We start from the raw sequence: 20,140 nt of genomic DNA on the forward strand, positions 1-20,140 counted from the left end.
GTAGTATATATGTAGTATGTATGTAGCATGTAGTATGTATGTAGCATGTAGTATGTATGTAGCATGCATGTAGTATGTATGTAGTATGTATGTAGTATTTTTTTTTTTTTTTTTTTAACATTTAACACATTAGCCGGATGATGGGACTACTACTGTCCCATCATTGGCTAATGTGTCAATCACTGTCATGGTAGCAGGCATCGCCAGATGGGACTTGTAGTCCCATCGGACGATGCTTGCACAGACCCCCGGACATCAGCACAGCCCCCCGGCAGGCCGGTACAGACCCCCACAGGGTGCACAGACCACCGGCAGGCCGGCACAGCCCCCCGGCAGGCCGGTACAGACCCCCACAGGGTGCACAGACCACCGGCACAGCCCCCCGGCAGGCCGGTACAGACCCCCACAGGGTGCACAGACCACCGGCAGGCCGGCACAGCCCCCCGGCAGGCCAGTACAGACCCCGGGCAGTCCACACAGCCCCCCGGCAGGCCGGCAGAGACCCCCGGAAGGCCCGAAATGACGGCGCATCATGATGCGCACACACCGCGCATCATGATGACGTCAGGCTGTCAATCAACTTTGAACTTCCGATTCCGATGCCGAATTCCGATATTGAAAAAATATCGGAAGTCGGTATCGGAATTCCGATACAGCAAGTATCGGCCGATACCCGATACTTGCGGTATCGGAATGCTCAACACTACTAGGGAGGTGAATTCTATTTGCTCAGGTAAGTGATTGTAGCTGATTTATTCATTACGCAAATTGCAGAGGGCCACAGATGGTATAAAGCTGAATTTAGATGTCCATGAAACCTGGTCCATTTATGGACCATGATGCATGGTGTGGCCACAGGTCTCCCAAACCAAACTCAACATTTATCCCAGTCCGTATATGGACTATGTTTCAGATATTTACATTTGGCCAAAGGCTGGGTTCACACGCTCTGGCTTTTTTGCTGTAATTGCAATAATGTCACATATTTGTCACTGTAATTTTTTAAAACCTCAGCAAGATAGTTAGATGTGTTAGCATAGTCTAAAACCAATTCTTTGAAAATAAATCTATTTCTAAAGGCAAATGGAATTAAATGCATTTAAATATCTTTAATATATTTAATTGAAGTAGAAAATGAAGTCTGATTCTTTAGGACTATAGATGCGGCTAATAGCGTTCAAGACGAATCTCCTGGAAATCCACGGTTAAAAGTGAATTTGAACAAACTGAAAAAAAAAGAAATATGCCCACCCATATACAGTTGGGCTCAAAAGATTGCATTCCCCCAGCAGAATTTTTGCTTTCTTGGCCTTTTTTCACAGAATATGAATGACAACACCAAAACTTTTTCTCCACTCATGGTTAGTCGTTGTGTGAAGCCATTTATTGTCAAACTACTGTTTTTTCTCTTTTTAAATCATAATGACAACACAAACCATCCAAATGACCCTGATCAAAAGTTCACATACCCCATTTCTTAATACCGTGTATTGCCCCCACTTACATCAATGACAGCTTGAAGTCTTTTGTGGTAGTTGTGGATGAGGTTCTTTTTTTTCTCAGATGGTAAAGTTTCTCACTCTTCTTGGCAAAAAGCCTCCAGTTCCTGTAAATTCCTGGGCTGTCTAGCATGAACTGCGCACTTGAGATCTTCCCAAGAGTGGCTCAGTGATATTGAAGTCAGGAAACTGAGATTGCTACTGCCTCTCCAGAACCTTCACTTTGTTAGGCTGTAGCCAATTACAGGTCGACTTGGAATTGTGTTTTGGATCATTGTCATGTTGGAACGTCCAACTACGTCCCATGCGCAGCTTCAGGGCTGATTATTGCAAATTTGCCTCCAGTATTTGCTGATACCTATCACTAACTTCTGGTACCTTCCCCTCTGCTTTCAAACATGCGACAATCACATCTATCCTCGAATAGCCATCCCTTGATCCGAGTGCTATATCCATCTTTTGCCCCATATCTTTAATCCCCTTTTGCTTCTAAACTCCTTGAGCAGCACATCCACACTGAACTTTCCTCTCACTTTGCATCTAACTCACTCTTCAACCTACAATCTGGCCAAAGCTAACAGTCAATTCTCTATACTCCTCCTTCTAGACCTGTCCTCTGCCTTCGACACAGTTGACCACCGCCTCTCTTCCTTTGGTGTCAAAGACCTTGCCCTATCCTTGATCTCCTCATACTTCACCAACTCCTTACTCCCACACTACCTCCTCATTTCGCCCTCTTTCTGTTGGTGTCCTTCAAGGCTCTGTCCTAAGACCCCTTCTCTTCTCAATATATACCATTGGCCTGGGACAACTCATAAAATCCTATGGCTTCCAGTGCCATCTATATGCTGATCCGAAAGTGATCAAACTTTGAACTTATTGTCCTGGTCTTATTCCTGCGCTCCTCTGACCGTCATTCACTTTCGGTTCACAATCATCCTCTTTGAAGGCATACGGCTGGAGCTGTGGTGGACCTGCACTTTAAATCACCTTCCTGGCCACATCTACAGCATTCCTGCTCGACCGCTATTCTTTATCAATCATATCTATATGCTGATGACACTCAGATCTACCTCTCTAATAATAATAATCTTTATTTTTATATAGCGCTAACATATTCCGCAGCGCTTTACAGTTTGCCCACATTATCATCACTGTCCCCGATGGGGCTCACAATCTAAATTCCCTATCAGTATGTCTTTGGAATGTGGGAGGAAACCGGAGTACCCGGAAGAAACCCACGCAAACACGGGGAGAACATACAAGCTCCTTGCAGATGTTGTCCTTGGTGGGATTCGAACCAGGACTCTAGCTCTGCAAGGCTGCAGTACTATCCACTGAGCCACCATGCTGCCCTAATGCCTCTGGCCCATGTGTCGCCTCTCTGCTGTCCAGAATCCCAGAGTGTCCATCAGCTATATCCTCCTTCTTCTCCTTTCGCTTCCTCAAGCTCAATGTGGACAAATCTGAACTAATTATCTTTCCTCCATCTCGCATACCTTTCCTACCTAATCTATCTATCACAATAAATGAAATCCCACGTTCCCCTGTCCCAGAAATCCGGTGCCTCGGAGTAACCCTTGACTCTGCCCTGTCCTTCAATCTGCACATCGAAGCTCTCGCCACGTCTTGTTGCCTCCAGCTAAAAAATATTTCCAGAATCCTTCCTTTCCACAACCCTCACTCTACCAAAATGCTTGTGCATGTCCTAATCATCTCCCGCCTCGACTACTGCAACATCCTCCTCTGTGGCCTACCTTATAATACCCTTGCACCCCTCCAGTCCATCCTTAACTCTGCTGCCCGACTAATTAATCTTTCTCCTCACAACACTCCTGCTTCATCTCTTTGCAAATCCCTTCACTGGCTCCCAATTTCCCAGTGTATCCAGTTTAAACTACTAACACTGACCTACAAAACCATCCATAACCTTTCTCCTCCGTATATTTCTGAACTAATCTCTCAATATCTTCCCTCACAAGATCTCCGGTCCTCCCAAGACCTCCTTCTCTCCTCCATGCTTATTCGCTCCTCACCCAATCGCCTCCAAGATTTCTCCTGAATATTCCCCATCCTCTGGAATTCTGTGCCACAACATGTCCGGTTATCCGCTACATTTGGATCCTTCATACGGAATCTGAAAACCCATCTCTTCCAAAAAGCTAATGCAACCCCGACCTACTGTCTCTATCCCCATAATCCTGTAGAATGTAAGCCCACAAGGCCAGGATCCCCTTCCCTCTGTACCAGTCTGTCATTGTTAGTTTGTTTACTGTAAGTGATATTTGTATTTTGATGTAACCACTGTCATGATCCCATAGTTGTCCTGGGTGTCAGGGGTTAATTCTGGTGGCCTCACTCTGATTAGTGGAGGGCGTTTTATAGCCTCGGGTGGCTGGGAGCTTCCTCAGTTATACTCCTGCCCTCAGCTGAGTTTAGTGACCCCTGTGCGCAGTGCGTTTGTGCCTGTTCTGTGTGTTTATCTTGTTGTTACCCGGCCTGTCCCTCACGTCCCATTCGTCTAGCGATTCAGTATTGTCTGCTCTCTCTCTTAGCTTTCTGACCCCGGCTTCTGACCATTCTCTAGTCTCATCCCTGTACTTTCTTTATGGTCAGTCTGGTTTTGCTACCCTCACTTTGTCCCCGGCTCTGCTCCTGTATTACGTCTCTCGACACCCGTTGCTCGGTTCCCCTGCACCCCTTCCTTCCCCTCGGTTCTGTGCCTCGTTGGGTCCTGGTTAATTCTCCGTTCCCTGCAGTCACGTGTTGCAGGTCCTGGCAGGGAGATCACTCTGCTTCTGCCATCCATTGCATTGTGGCTCCGCCCCCAGTTGTCAAGTCCCCCGGCGCCTGCTGGTACAGGAGATATCACTTCTCTCTTTCTCCTGCTGGTGCCCCATTCGCCCCGGTGGCTTCACCGATCCATGCACAGATCCAGGCAAGTGGACCTTGGGTCCGTGATAACCCCGTCTCATGTACAGCACCATGGAATTAATGGTGCTATATAAATAAATAATAATAATAATAATGTGCTGCATTCATCTTTCCTTTAACTTTGATCAAGGTTCCTGTGCCTTTGTAGCTAACACAATCCCAAAACATCAGCGATCCACTTCTGTGCTCTAGGGCTCATACTCACATGCGAGAAACTCGGATGAGTCTCGCACATCAATACCTGGCACTGCCGCCGGCACTTGGATCGGAGCATAGAAATACATGCAGCTGAACACTCCGATCCGAATGCGCTGCCGGGTATTGAGCCCTTACAGTAGGAATTGTGTTCCTTTCATCATAGGCCTTGTTGGCCTTTCTAATGTTTATGGTTGTGGCCAAAAAGTTCCATTTTGGTCTTATCACTCTAAATTACTTTGTTACAGAAGTTTTGAGGCTTGTCTCTGTGCTGTTTTGCATATTGTAGGCAAGATACTTTGAGACATTTGCACAGTAATGGCTTTCTTCTGGTGAGTCGACCATGCAGCCCATTTTTCTTCAAGTGCCTCCTTATTGTGCATCTTGAAAAAGCTACACCGTTAGTTTTCAGAGGGTCCAGTATTTCAGCTGTTGTTATTTGTTGGTTTTTCTTTCCATCAAATAAGCAAAAAGGTTTACCTGTCCTGGCCTCCAGGATGCAGTGGACCCATATAATTAAGATGGCAACACAGGTGCAAGAATACCGATGAAACAACCGCTCACAACCTACCAAAGTCTTCTTTCTGTGCTATTTCAGTGTCAGGATTTAGTGTTAGGTACCCGTAAACGTGGAGACCTTTGGCGCAGGTTACGGGCTCACGTATTTTGGCCAAAATATCAGCTAATACTCCACATTTTTTAATGTGTTTTTTGCACTTTTTATTCAGGGTGCAGTTGGGCCCATTTGGTCTTGTAAACTGCGGTGTCTGTTCACATGGCATGCATTTTGATAGTGCTGGGCCAGCCCGCCTGAGCTAATAGAAGGGTGTCACTACTAGGCTGGCCTGGATGCTGTGCATGGCCATAGTGTGAACAGCACCGCATACAAGTTTTTTATTGTGCATTAACATACCAGGCAACCGCCCCCTCCATGTATTGATAGGTTGTGAGCGGTTGTTTCATCGGTATTCTTGCACCTGTGTTGCCATCTTAATTATATGGGTCCACTGCACCTCTTTCTGAGCTATTTCAGTTTGTCTTTGCATCCCAAACAATTTTCCCGGCATTTGTGGATGAAATTTTTGTTGTTTGTTGGTCTACCTGACCATGGTTTTGTTATTAGAGAGCGCCTGATTTTCCATTTGTTAAATCACAGTTTGAATGCTGCTGACTGGCATTATCAATTCCTTGGATATATTTTTTTTATCCCTTTCCTGTTTTATACAGTTCAACTACCTTTTCCTGTAGATCCGTAGACAATTCTTTTGCTTTCCCCATGACTCACAATCCAGAAATGTCAGTGAACGGATGAAAGATGCAAGAGTCTGTCTGGATCCCTGAAACTCACTCAGCTTTTATGCACACACACTGATTACAAGCTAACAGGTCACAGGTGAGGATGTTACCTTTAGTAGCCATTCAAACCCATTTGTGTCAACTTCCGTGCATGTTATCAGGCCAAAATCACCAGGGTATGTGAACTTTTGTTCAGGTTCATTTGGATGTTTTGGGTTGTCATTATGATTTAAAAAGAGAAAACACAGTAGTTTGACAATAAATTGCTTCACCCAACCACTAACCATTAGTAGAGAAAAAGTTTTGTTGTTATCATTCATATTCTCTGAAAAAAGGCCAAGAAAGCAAACATTCTGCCGGGGTATTTAAACTTTTGAGCACAGCTGTATGCTGCACATATATGCTGCACATTCAGAAAGCAGTTCACGGCATCTGGCGTGGCAGTGCGGGCTTCCCTATAATGCACTGCAGCAAGCCGATCACATGGTGAAACACAGCCAATCAGGGAGGTTATTACAGGCAGCATAAAACATAGGGGTCAGCCAAAGAACGCCATTTTATGGCTGCACTGTGTAGGGATAGGATCGCTCAGAGCACATAGGATAGGGATAGATAAAGACCTAATGCAAATTGGGTGAATTACTTCACTGATGATAAGCCAAATTGAAAATGGAAGTGATAGTCTCAGTCTGTGAATAGAAATCCAAGATCAGATTGATATACAGTGACCTGTTGTAGCGTCTAATCATCACCACTCAGTGTGTGACTGTGAACGAATACATATATCATATACAGCAGCAGCACCTTAAAGGGAATCTGTCACCGGAAGTTGGCGGCCTATGTTCGTGCGTGCGCAAAGTAATCTTGCTTCACGCATGTGCCTTATGCTTTGCCCAACTGCGGGCAAAGCCGAAAATCATTACTGCGCATGCGCCGGTACATTATGTCTTGGAAGTATTTCGCTGTGTTCCGGGACATAGTGTACCGGCGCATGCGCAGTAATGATTTTCGGCTTTGCCCGCAGTTGGGCAAAGCATACTGCGCGTGCGTGAAGCAAGATTACTTTGCGCATGCGCGAACTATGGAGAACTACTAGAATTCTCGAAAAGATCGTGGACGGGGGCCATGGATGGGGTGGAGAAAAAAAGAATAAACACCACCCATCAGACCAGACACAGGCCATTTACATAGGCTGCCAACTTCCGGTGACAGATTCCCTTTAATAGCGGCTTTTTCTTTGTTTTGTTTTCACACAGTAACAACAAGGAAGGATAGTATTAACCCCTTAACAACCGCCGATACACCTTTTAACGGCGGTAATTAAGGGTACTAAAACCACAGCGCCGTTAATTCACGGCGCTGTGATTTAAGTGAATAGCGCCTCCCAGTGTCGGATTTTCTCCGGTGTCTCGGCTGCCAGGGGTAGCCGAGACCCCAGAGAACATGAATCGGTCGGTTTTTACCAACCCCCGCTTTTGCGATCGCCATTATTAACCCTATAACGGCGACCGCAAAAAAAAAAAAAGCCGCAATTTTACATTTAATTTCTCTCTCCTCTGATGTGATCGCACATCAGAGGAGAGAGAAATAGGGTCCCCGATCCCCCCGGTACCTCTCCGTGGCCCTCCGTCCCCTCCCGGTGGTCCCACGTCCCGCCGGCATCCTCCGATGGGCGCCGCATCTTGAAAATGGCGGGTGCATGCGCAGTGCGCCCGCCGGGAATCTGCCGGCTCCGGCTGGCAGATTCCATTCATTATTTTGATCACTGTGATAAACGATCATAGTGATCAAAATAAAAAAAATAGTACATAACCCCCCCGTTTATCACTCCCTTATATAGGCCAATATAATGAAATAATGAAAATATTTTTTTTTTCAGTTTTCCATTAGGGTAGGGTTAGGGCTAGGGTTAGGGTTAGGGTTAGGGTAGGGTTAGGGTTAGGGTTGGGCTAGGGTTAGGGTTGGGCTACGGTTAGGGTTGGGCTAGGGTTAGGGTTGGGCTAGTGTTAGGGCTAGGGTTAGGCTAGGGTTAGGGTTAGGGTTGTGCTAGGGCTAGGGTTAGGGCTCGGGTCACGACTAGGGTTAGAATTAGGGTTAGGGCAAACTAGAATTAGGGTTAGAATTAGGATTAGGGATTAGGGTTGGGATTAGGGTTAGGGTTGGGATTAGGGTTAGGGGTGTGTTGGGGTTAGGGTTGGAGCAAGAATTGAGGGGTTTCCACTATTTGCCAACTTTGGGGGTCTAAAAATTGGGGTCTAAAAAATCACTTTTGTAGAAATAAAAAAGACTTTTTATTTTCACAGCTCTGCGTTTATAAACTTTTGTGAAGCGCTTGGGGGTTCAAAGTGCTCACCACACATCTAGATAAGTTCATTAGGGGGTCTAATTTCCAAAATGGGGTCACTTGTGGGGGGTTTCCACTGTTTAGGCCCATCAGGGGCTCTGCAAGCGCAACATGATGCCCGCAGACCATTCCATCAAAGTCTGCATTCCAAAATGGCACTCCTTCCCTTCCGAGCTCTCCCATGCGCCCAAACAGTGGTTCCCCCCCACATATGGGGTATCGGCGTACTCAGGACAAATCGCATAACAACTGTGCGGGTATGATTTCTCCTGTTACCCTTGTAAAAATAAAAATTTGGGGGCGAAAAGATCATTTTTGTGGAAAAAAAATGGATTTTTTATTTTCACGGCTCTACGTTATAAACTTCTGTGAAGCACTTGAAGGTTCAAAGTGCTCACCACACATCTAGATAAGTTACTTAATGGGTCTAGTTTCCAAAATGGGGTCACTTGTGGGGGGTTTCCACTGTTTAGGCCCATCAGGGGCTCTGCAAGCGCAACATGATGCCCGCAGACCATTCCATCAAAGTCTGCATTCCAAAATGGCACTCCTTCCCTTCCGAGCTCTCCCATGCGCCCAAACAGTGGTTCCCCCCACATATGGGATATTGGCGTACTCAGGACAAATCGCATAACAACTGTGCGGGTATGATTTCTCCTGTTACCCTTGTAAAAATAAAAATTTTGGGGCGAAAAGATCATTTTTGTGGAAAAAAAATGGATTTTTTATTTTTACGGCTCTACGTTATAAACTTCTGTGAAGCACTTGAAGGTTCAAAGTGCTCACCACACATCTAGATAAGTTCCTTAATGGGTCTAGTTTCCAAAATGGGGTCACTTGTGGGGGGTTTCCACTGTTTAGGCCCATCAGGGGCTCTGCAAGCGCAACATGATGTCCGCAGACCATTCCATCAAAGTCTGCATTCCAAAATGGCACTCCTTCCCTTCCGAGCTCTCCCATGCGCCCAAACAGTGGTTCCCCCCCACATATGGGGTATCGGCGTACTCAGGACAAATCGCATAACAACTGTGCGGGTATGATTTCTCCTGTTACCCTTGTAAAAAATAAAAATTTGGGGGCGAAAAGATCATCTTTGTGGAAAAAAATAGATTTCTTATTTTCACGGCTCTAGGTTATAAACTTCTGTGAAGCCCTTGGGGGGTTCAAAGTGCTCACCACACATCTAGATAAGTTCCTTAATGGGTCTAGTTTCCAAAATGGGGTCACTTGTTGGAGGTTTCCACTGTTTAGGCACATTAAGGGCTCTCCGAACGCAACATGGCATCCGATCTCAATTCCAGCCAATTCTGCGTTGAAAAAGTCAAACGGCGCTCCATCCCTTGCGAGCTCTGCCGTGTGCTGAAATAGTGGTTTACCCCCACATATAGGGTATCGGCGTATTCAGGAGAAATTGTACAACAAATTTTGTGGTTGATTTTCTCTTTTAACACTTGTGAAAATAAAAAAAATTGGTTCTGAAGTAAATTTTTTTGCAAAAAAAAAAGTTAAATATTAATTTTTTCCTTCCACATTGCTTTAGTTCCTGTGAAGCACTTAAAGGGTTAATAAACTTCTTGAATGTGGTTTTGAGCACCTTGAGGGGTCTAGTGTTTAGAATGGTGCCACTTTTGGGTATTTTCTGTCATGTATACCCCTCAAAATGACTTTAAATATGATGTGGTCCCTAAAAAAAATGGTTTTGTAAATTTTGTTGTAAAAATGAGAAATCGCTGGTCAACTTTTAACCCTTATAACTTCCTAACAAAAAAAAATTTTGCTTCCAAAATTGTGCTGATGTAAAGTAGACATGTGGGAAATGTTATTTATTAAGAAATTTGTGTGACACATCTCTCTGATTTGAGGGCATAAAAATTTAAAATTTTAAAATTGCAAAATTTTCAAAATTTTCGCCATATTTCCATTTTTTTCATAAATAAACACAAGACTTATCGAAGAAATTTTACCACTAATATGAAGTACAATATGTCACGAAAAAACAGTCTTAGAATCAGCGGGATCCATTAAAGCGTTCCAGAGTTATAACCTCATAAAGGGACAGTGGTCAGAATTGAAAAATTGGCCTGGTCATTAAGCTGCAAACTGGCTCTGTCGCTAAGGGGTTAAACCACTCATTGCAGATTTTGTAACTGAATCAGAATGCCAGTTTGTAAATGAAAGTGTGATCCCTGATTTTGAGACCCAACATTTCTTGTTAAATAAGAAATATCCTAAATCCTGAAACTTAAGCACAAATATTTACCTACCAAAGTGTGCGCATTGTTTATATAAATTTTTGTGAGCTTGCTTCATTGTTCCAATTGTCTAATATTAGAAGTGTACACTCAGTCACCACCTGAAAACAGAAGTCTGTTACGTATGCTTGTTATTAGGACGTTATTCTACCTAGATCTCCTGGTTCCATTCTATTTGGTAAAGACATATGTGGACTTTTATTTATTTCTTTATTTATTTTAAGAGAAAAAAATGTATAATCCTACAATGTAAACACAAGTTTTCACCTACTTAAGTGTGTTCTTTGCTTTAAATAATTGGAGCCCTCTTCTTTGGTCCATTTATTTTAATATTAGACATGTATACTGACTACAGTGGCCAATTGCACATGCTTGCATGTGGCAAATGATTCTACCTACATTTTCTGGTCTCGTCATACCTTGTAAAAGCATGTGACCTTTTTTTTCTTCAACTTTAATATAAATGCCTCAGTATTTTTGGAATTCCTGTCTTACATATCTATTCTAGATACTTTACTCCCCATGGCCATACTGCCATTGTTGCCACATATTTCTTACTTGTCATGAACCTAAGCGTAGCAGCTTCACACATAGCATTTTAGGTTTCGTTAACTTATTTTCATCTTGGTTGAACGTCTTTGAAAAAATAATAGTAATAATTTAGATAGTTGCATTTAACAATCACAGGCAACACAGCAATACTGCTTTGTTTCCAGAAATAAGGGGATAATTTTTGGATGACTTGTTAAAAAGCCTTAATAACGGCCTAATGATTTTCTTATGACTTGTAGACCACTAAAAGGGAATATTTTTTTCACTTCTGCATGAGAAACCATTACTTCTTCAGCTTCAACTCATTGCAGTAGACCTGTTTCTATACTAATGCACAAAGCATGGGCAACAAACAAGGAGAATTGGAACTACTAACACAGGAAAAGAAATATGATGTCATTGGAATCACTGAAACTTGGTGGGACAATACACATGATTGGAATACAAGACTAGAAGGATACAACTTATTTGCAAGAAACAGACTTGATAAACGAGGAGGGGGTGTTGCATTGTATGTTAGAAACGCGTATATCTGCACAGAGATTGAAGCTTCAGAGACTAGGAGTTCTGTGGAAACTGTTTGGGTAAGAATACAAGGACAGAACAATGGAAAGGACACCATTGTAGGCATTTACTACAGGCCGCCTGTGCAAAATGAAGATATGGATGAACTCTTTATGCATCAAATGGCCAAGTTCTCCAAAAAATATGACATAGTTGTCATGGGAGATTTCAACTATCCAGACATTTGTTGGGAATCTCTCTCAGGCAAAACTAACAGGTCAAGGAAATTCTTATCCTCTCTTGCTGACAACTTTATCTTCCAAAAGGTAAGGGAGAAAACAAGGGGAACTGCTACCTTGGATCTAATCCTTATAAACAGGGAGGAAATGGTTGAGGAGGTAAAAGTGGCTGGGACCCTAGGAGGTAGCGACCATGCTATTTTAGAATTTTGGATAACTAGAGGCGGAAGACCTGTGAAGACTCAGACGTCAAGGTTAGATTTCAGAAAGGCAGATTTTAAGGGATTCAGAAAGAGAATTGGAGGGATCCAATGGCTGGATATCCTTAAAGACAAAAATGTCCAGGAAGGATGGGAAATCTTGAAAAATGAAATTCTCAAAGCACAGTTGTTAACAATTCCGAAAAGAGGGAAGAATAGGAAGCATTTAAGGAAACCAGGATGGATGAACACAGAACTTAAGCACATGCTAAAAAGGAAGAAAAAAATGTTTATAAAATGGAAAGAGGGAGGCATATCTAAAGAAGAATATAATGCTGTCTGCAGAACCTGCAGGGCACAAATCAGATTATCTAAAGCTGAAAATGAATTGAGGCTTGCAAGAGATGTCAAAAGCAATATTAAAGGATTTTGGGGATATGTCAAAAGTAAAAGAAAAGTCAAAGATGCTATAGGATTTTTACAGGATGAAAATGATGAAATGGTAAGACAGGATGTTGAGAAGGCTGAACTTTTAAATTCCTATTTTGCATCTGTTTTCTCTCAGAAAGGAAATGTAACATCAACTGTTATTCACTGTCCTATTAAGGGAATAGAAGAATCCAGGATATCTATAAACAGAAAGATAGTGAGGAAACACTTAGCTAACCTAAATGAATTCAAGTCTCCAGGTCCAGACGAATTACACCCAAGAGTACTGAAGGAGATAGCAGAAGAAATTTTTGAACCCCTCTCCATAATCTTTGAAAATTCTTGGAGAACAGGAGAAGTGCCAGAAGACTGGAGAAGAGCAAATGTTGTTCCTATCTTTAAAAAGGGGAAGAAGGTGGACCCAGGCAACTATAGGCCGGTGAGTCTGACTTCTATACCAGGAAAGATCTTTGAACAAATTATTAAACAACATGTATGTCAATACCTGGATAAGAATGAAGTGATTAAACAGAGTCAGCATGGGTTTGTAACTAATAAGTCATGTCAGACTAACTTAATTTCCTTCTATGATGGTATCACTGATTGGGTGGATCAAGGAAATGCTGTAGATATAGTATATCTTGACTTCAGCAAAGCATTTGACAAAGTCTCTCATACAATCCTTATTGAAAAAATGACTAAGTATGGAATGGACAAGGCAACTGTTAGGTGGATTCATAACTGGCTTAGTGATCGGACCCAAAGAGTGGTCGTAAATGGCTGCACATCCAGTTGGAAGAATGTCTCAAGTGGGGTACCACAGGGCTCTGTCCTGGGCCCTGTATTGTTCAACATCTTTATCAATGATTTAGATGAAGGAATTGAGGGTAAACTGATTAAATTTGCTGATGACACAAAGCTAGGAGGGATAGCTAATACTAGAGAAGAGAGAGCGAGGATTCAAAAAGATTTAAATAAACTGGAGAAGTGGGCAGCAACTAACAGAATGGTTTTTAACAGGGAGAAATGCAAAGTACTACATCTGGGCAATAAAAATGAAAAAAGCAGATATAGAATGGGAGGAATAGGGCTAAGTGACAGCACATGTGAAAAAGACTTGGGTATACTAATAGATCACAGACTGAATATGAGTCAACAGTGTGATGCAGCAGCAAAAAAGGCAAATGCAATTCTAGGATGTATTAACAGAAGCATACAGTCTAGATCACGTGAAGTCATTATTTCCCTCTACTCCTCTTTGGTCAGACCTCATCTGGAATATTGTGTCCAGTTTTGGGCACCACATTTTAAAAAAGACATCAACAAACTGGAGCAAGTTCAGAAAAGAGCGACCAGAATGGTGACCGGTCTGCAAACCCTGTCTTATGAGGAAAGGTTGCAGGATTTGGGAATGTTTAGTTTGCAAAAGAGAAGACTGAGAGGAGACTTAATAGCTGTCTACAAATATCTAAAGGGCTGTCACATTTTAGAAGGATCAACTTTATTCTCATTTGCACGAGGAAAGACTAGAAGCAATGGGATGAAACTGAATGGGAGGAGGCACAGATTAGATATTAGAAAAAACTTTTTGACAGTTAGAGTGATCAATGAGTGGAACAGGCTGCCACGAGAAGTGGTGAGTTCTCCTTCAATGGAAGTCTTCAAACAGAGGCTGGACAGACATCTGACTGGGATGATTTAGCGAATCCTGCTTTGAGCAGGGGGTTGGACCAGATGGCCCAAGAGGTCCCTTCCAACTCTACGATTCTATGATTCTATGATTCTATGTTTTAACTCACTATCAAAGGGATACTTTTTGGACGACTTAGGCCTCTTTCACACTTCAGTTTTTTACAATCAGTCACAATCTGCCAGGTTTTGAAAAAAACGGATCCTCAATTTTCTTTTGAGGATCCGTTTTTTTTCCCCATTGACTTCCATTACTGGCGGATTGTGACGGATTTCCGTCCGTTGCATCTGTTTTTTTTGCGGATCCGCCAAAAGTTGCTGTCCGTCACCATCCTCAAAGATTTGAAAACGGAGCTTGCAACGTTTTTTTTTCTGGCAGATCCTCCAGACACAGATTTAACCCGAAATTCTTTCTGGGTGCCGGACAAAAAAAAAAAATTCTCTCTCTCTCTCTCTTCTTTTCCCGGCCACCGTTTCCTTTAAATTTCCTCATTTTCAGGATCCGTCTGAAAACGGATCCTGTGCCATCCATTCACATCAGTTGAGAACGGATCCGCTTGTCTGCCTTTTTGGCGGATTTGAACTGATGCAAAAAACTGAAGTGTGAAAGAGGCCTTATGAAAAAGCTATTGATTCTTCATTAAGAAAAGTGCAAAGCTCTTTGTACACCCCAAACAGGGATACTTGTTGGCCCCAACCATGTGAAAATTCCACAACTTCTTCCATTTGTACCAGCTGTCAATTAGCAACTGCAATGCATGCATCTGCCTACCCCCCACCCCAATGGAATAATTTTTAGACTATTTTTACAATTTAGGTGGCCTAAAAAGTCTGGTACTGCAGTGAGTTGTTAAATGCACTGTTGGATATCTCTGGTTATCATCCATTTTCCCTAGCCAGGTAGTCATTTGGACATTAAAAAGGTTGTGCATTTTGCATTACAAAGCTCAAAACATGTTCAACTGACTCCAAATGGATTTCACAATGTTTTACCCATATTTAGACAAATAAAGGTTTTTAATTAAGTGATTCTGGCAAATTTATACTCCTATTTCTATTTCCTATTTATCTAGTGTAGATAGTGCCCTAAGGCAGAAGCCAATCTACACTTAAAAATAATATATATATATATATATACTATATCTATTGATGGAGAATACAGCAGAGAGCTCTCTCGCTATGACGAACCCTACATTTTCATGTAATACATAGGCTGCCCATTAATTATAATGGAGACTACATAATTCTTCATTTTCCCTATGGTGGCACTACATAGAATTTTCTTGCTTTCAGATTCACTATATTTGTTTTAGGTGGTATCTACTTGCAACATACATTTTTGGGGCACTATTTCCCACATGAGAATTATCTGCATATTAAAGACATAATGAGTTGGGTCATTTTGGAGGGTACTACTACAGTCTCTACTGCACTCTCTACTTGGTAGAATTGCTTTTAAAGCTTCTCTTTACATGGTACTATTCATTTTTAGGTGACAGTAAGAGGGTGAATTTGTATTTTAATTAAAGGTGGAGTTTTTACTTTCAAAGCATGGAACCAGGGTGATTTATGTGGCAAACTCAGCAGAGTTAAGGTTGGGAGAAGTCATCATGGTGGTTGGAGCTGGAAGAAAAAGAATGAAGAAAGATTATTGTTACTGTGATTTTTGCTAATCATTATTATAGTTATCTGTCCAGCTATGACCATTCTCTCCTTCCCTAATTTACTAATATAGGGTCAGTGTGTGATGGTATTGTAGTGTAATATTTTTATATAGTGTTGTTTTTTCCAGGGGAAATATATTGCTCAAAAAAATAAAGGGAACACAAACAGCCTGTTGCAAATGGAATAGTGTTCCCTTTATTTTTTTTGAGCAGTATATATTGCATAGTAGCCAATTTTTGCTCTTCTTTCATTGCTTCCTGATGCCCCCTGAGTATTCTATTAAATAAACAAATTAATTAATTATTAAATAAATAAAATAATAAATAAAATCTGCCATGCCTGTTGCAGGGATGTGGATCTTTTTATTTAGTGTGATTAAAAAATACCCACTTGGTAAAGACTTTTATAAATTAGCATATTTGGGACACTATACAAAAAGGGGCTATATCTCTGGAATAACTCAGAAAAGTAGCAGGAATAAGTGCAAAAACGTGCCTTTTTGACGTGGTGACAGTATATAAGTATGCCGGATTTAACGGAGTACAGTTTTCAGCTGTTTTTGTCAGTTTAAAGAACAGAGAATAAAGCGATGGTGTTTATACAGGATCATCTTTTCATTCAAACACTCAAGAACCCCATTCTTGGAACCATTGTGGATCCCAGCGGTGAGACCTCCAACAACCAGCAAGTTGTTATTCATCCTTTATGGCCTTTTTTCGCACAATTATTGTAACAAGTACCGGTATTTCATATTTACACTTTATCTGTATATATAGCAAAGCTATTGGTTCACAGTAATGTCAATGCCTCTTTGTCTTACATTTATGTTGGTTAGAAATACAATAGAACATTGTAGCTATTCCTTTGTTTGTTCTTAAGCTCTCCTGGAAAACACCTTTATCTGAAAAAAGTAAAAAACGAAGACAACAATTGAGCTGTGTACATTCCCATCTGATTTTGCCTTTGCAAAAACTTTTGCTTATTATCTTTTATATTGTATAATAAATAGTGGAAGTGTCCAACGCAATAGCAATTCACAACACACAACACTGCCAGTTACACAACTCAAAGTCAATATGGTTTCAATTTGTAAGTAACAAAGGTGTTGCTTCCCCACCCACTTAAGACAATAACGAGTTGTATATATAAAAAATATCACACATGACTAAGAGTAGCTTCTGAATGCCTGTCATAACTCATAATAAAGATATTATTCCATCTATATGATAACATTTATATACACAAACCACATCATAATTGTAGATATGCACCTTGGTGAATTTGTAAGAGAAGATGAGTAATTTTAAAAGAGATCAAATGTGAATGCTCCCTGGGTTGCTGTATTGTGTCTGATACAAATTTAGAAATTGAGCTGAAGTTTTGGAATTTGAGTTGGGACCTCTTCACTTTTGTGATAATCCTACTTGATGAACACAGTTACTTTTGTTACAATGTCGTATCATTTTGATCGCATACTATTTTCAAGTTGGTGACACTCGAAAGTTATTTAAGTGTAAAAAATTAATTGCCTTCAGCAGAAATAGAGATAATGCTAGTTTTTAGCACAATATTAGTTATACAGATAGTAGTTTATACAACCATCTATTGACCTACGGAAATGTGTTTGTCATTTTTTTTTTTATCAAGTCTTCTAAAAGTAGGGAAAAAGATTTGTCAAAATGTTGAAAATCAAATGTTATAATCCTCTATTTTTAAGAGATGAAAAAATATCCTTTCTTGTAACCTAGCTAAACAATTCATTGCATAATGTTTTTGTAGCAATTAATTCAATATGTTGTTATAGTTTACTCCTACTTCCTGAATGGGATTTCCCTACAAATCAGAACAGGAACAAAGCAAATAATCATGGGTGGAAACATCTAATTAGGTTTCTTACCTAGAATCGCAAGCATAAGTATTTAAATCAGACATATGTGGATTATGCGCATCCAATGATACATGTGCCACATTAGAAGGCTGGTATCAATATTTATGAGGACTTCTTAATTCAGTATTTACATATTTATACTGCTACATAAAGTCATAGATTTTACCACTTACCAGGCCTAGGTTTGCAAGTCGAGATTTGAATATACTGGACATTTCACTCATTATTCTTTTTTAAAAAAAAATGCCACTGCAGCTTTTTACATGAAGAGACGTTGGAAAAGTTGAGCTTGCTTAATTTAGAAAAAAGAAGTCTTTGGGCTCTTTCACAGGTCAGTGTCCCTGGTACATGTGGTCACAGTTTTCACACGTACCGGAGACACTTACACACATAGAATCTGTGCACATATCAGTGTGTTTCCACGGGCCATGTGTACATGTGACCCACGCGTAGACATGTCCATTTTTTACCGTCAGCACGGACCACAAAACATCCCGAACACGTGCACTTGGATGGCACACATGGATGTCATCTGTGTGAAACGCAACGGCGCCAGGGAAGAAGCGCTACAAAAAGCGCTGTTTCCCTGCACTGTGTGCTGAAGATTATTATTATTATTAATATTTATTTATATAGCGCCATTGATTTCATGGTACTGTACATGAGAAGGGGTTACATACAAATTACAGATATCACTTATAGTAAACAAACTTACAATGACAGACTGATACAGAGGGGAGAGGACCCTGCCCTTTCGGGCTTATATTCTACAGGATGGTGGGGAAGGAGACAGTAGGTTGGGGGGGTTGCAGCAGCTCCAGTGATGGTGAGGCAGTGCCTCCAGTAGTGGTGAGGGGGCAGCAGGGATCATTGCAGGCTGTAGGCTTTCCTGAAGAGATGGGTTTTCTGGTTCCGTCTGAAGGATCCGAGTGTGGTTGATAGCCAGACGTGTTGGGGCAAAGAATTCTAGAGGATGGGGGCTATTCGGGAGAAGTCTTGGAGGTGGTTGGGTGAGGAGCGAATAAGTGTGGAGGAGAGAAGGAGGTCTTGGAAGAATCGGAGATTACGTGAGGGAAGATATCGGGAGATTAATTCAGAGATATATGGAGGAGACAGGTTATAGATGGCTTTGTAGGTCAGTATTAGTAATTTAAATTGGATACGCTGAGGGAGTGGGAGCCAGTGAAGAGATTTGCAGAGGGGAGAAGCGGAGGAGTAGCGAGGAGAGAGATAAATTAGTCGGGCAGCAGAGCTAAGGATGGACTGTAGAGGTGCGAAGGTGTTAGCAGGGAGGCCACAGAAAAGGATGTTGCAGTAGTCGAGATGGGAGATGATGAGGGCATGCACAAGCATTTTAGTAGAGTGAGGGTTGATAAAGGGATGGATTCTGGAAATATTTTTGAGCTGGATGCAGGAGGAAGTGGAGAGAGCTTGGATGTGTGGTTTGAAGGACAGGGCAGAGTCAAGGGTTACTCCAAGGCAGCGGACCTCCGGTACGGCGGAAAGCATGATGTCGTCAATTGTTATAGATAGGTCAGGTAAGGAAGATCTGTGAAATGCGGGAAAGATGATCATTTCAGATTTGCCCACATTCAGTTTGAGGAATCGGAAGGAGAAGAAGGAGGATATGGTTGATAGACACTCCGGGATTTTGGAGAGCAGAGAGGTGACGTCTGGGGCCAGAGAGGTAGATCTGGGTAGCATCGGCATAAAGGTGGTACTGGAATCCGTGGGACTTTATGAGTTGCCCCAGGCCAAGTGTATAGATTGAGAAGAGTAGAGGTCCTAGAACAGAGCCTTGGGGGACTCCAACAGAGAGAGGGTGGGATGAGGAGGTAGTGTGGGAGTGGGAGACGATGAATGTGCGGTTGGAGAGGTAAGAGGAGATCCAGGATAGGGTAAGGTCTTTGATGCCAAAGATGACTCATCATTCTACCTTGCTTTGCCGGTGATCAGTGTGAGCAGGGGAGAAAGATGAGAGTTATATTCAAGTGAGAACAATGACAGTAGTCTTCGGCTGATGGGATTATTACTCCCAGCAGCCAAACCTGCTGCTGCTAATAACAGTGACTGTAGGAGTGGCTGATGAGCGTATGCATCAGCCGCTTCTGCTGCTATAAATAAATAAGTGAACAACCCAGTGTGGGCTCCCCTCTATTTTCTATAACCAGCGAGGCAAACCTCACAGCTAGGGGCTATAACCCTCCAGCTATCAGCTTTAGCAAGGTTGGCTATCAAGAATAAAGGGGTCCCCATGTTGTGTTTTTTTAATTATTTAAATAAATAATTTTTAAAAATGACTTGGGGTCCCCCCATTTTTGACAACCAGACTTGCTAAAGCTGACAGCTGGGGGCTGGTATACTCAGGCTGGTAAGAGGCCATGGATATTGGCCCCCTCAGCCTAAAAATAGCAGCCCACAACTGCCCAGAAAAGGTGCATCTATTAGAAGTGC

Source organism: Dendrobates tinctorius, unplaced genomic scaffold, assembly GCF_039654945.1.
Source record: "Dendrobates tinctorius isolate UK_male_01 unplaced genomic scaffold, ASM3965494v1 ptg000163l, whole genome shotgun sequence".
NCBI classification, from domain to species: domain Eukaryota; kingdom Metazoa; phylum Chordata; class Amphibia; order Anura; family Dendrobatidae; genus Dendrobates; species Dendrobates tinctorius.